Here is a 552-nt window from a genome sequence, read left to right as displayed (position 1 = left end):
CAAAACAAAAAAGAAAGTAAAATTTAATGGGGAAATAGTGGAACAAGATCTCAAATTTATGAGTAATTCTTATAAAAAGTGATGTGAAATTATTTTGAAAATAATGTGTTTCTTTTAAAATCTCTCAGTGCTAATTGAATTTCATATATATTAATATTGAAATTGATATTCTATAATTTTATTAGTTCTCTGTAGATATGAAATGTTGCATAGTAAAAATAAAGACATTATCTTTGAAGGATTCATTACTTCTAAGAATGCGGGCTGACTGGAACTGGCATTTTTGATCTCTAGCTTTCAAGTCTGATTTTTTCCAGGTAGGACTTATTTTCAGCAAGAAAGATTAATATCAACATAGCAGAAACATGCCACATGTCCACCAAAAAGATAACAGTTAAACTACAGAATAATCACACAATGGAATTTTAAAACTTTCCAATATGATGTAGCCACATGTTAATATGAATTAATGTTAAAATTACTGAAACTCATCATGGCAAACACAAGTTGAAATGTATCAGTGGATTATATATCTACATATCTATCTATATA

Source organism: Octodon degus, unplaced genomic scaffold (assembly GCF_000260255.1).
Source record: "Octodon degus isolate 3935 unplaced genomic scaffold, OctDeg1.0 scaffold00191, whole genome shotgun sequence".
NCBI lineage: Eukaryota > Metazoa > Chordata > Mammalia > Rodentia > Octodontidae > Octodon > Octodon degus.
Note: the sequence above shows the minus strand (reverse complement) of the source record.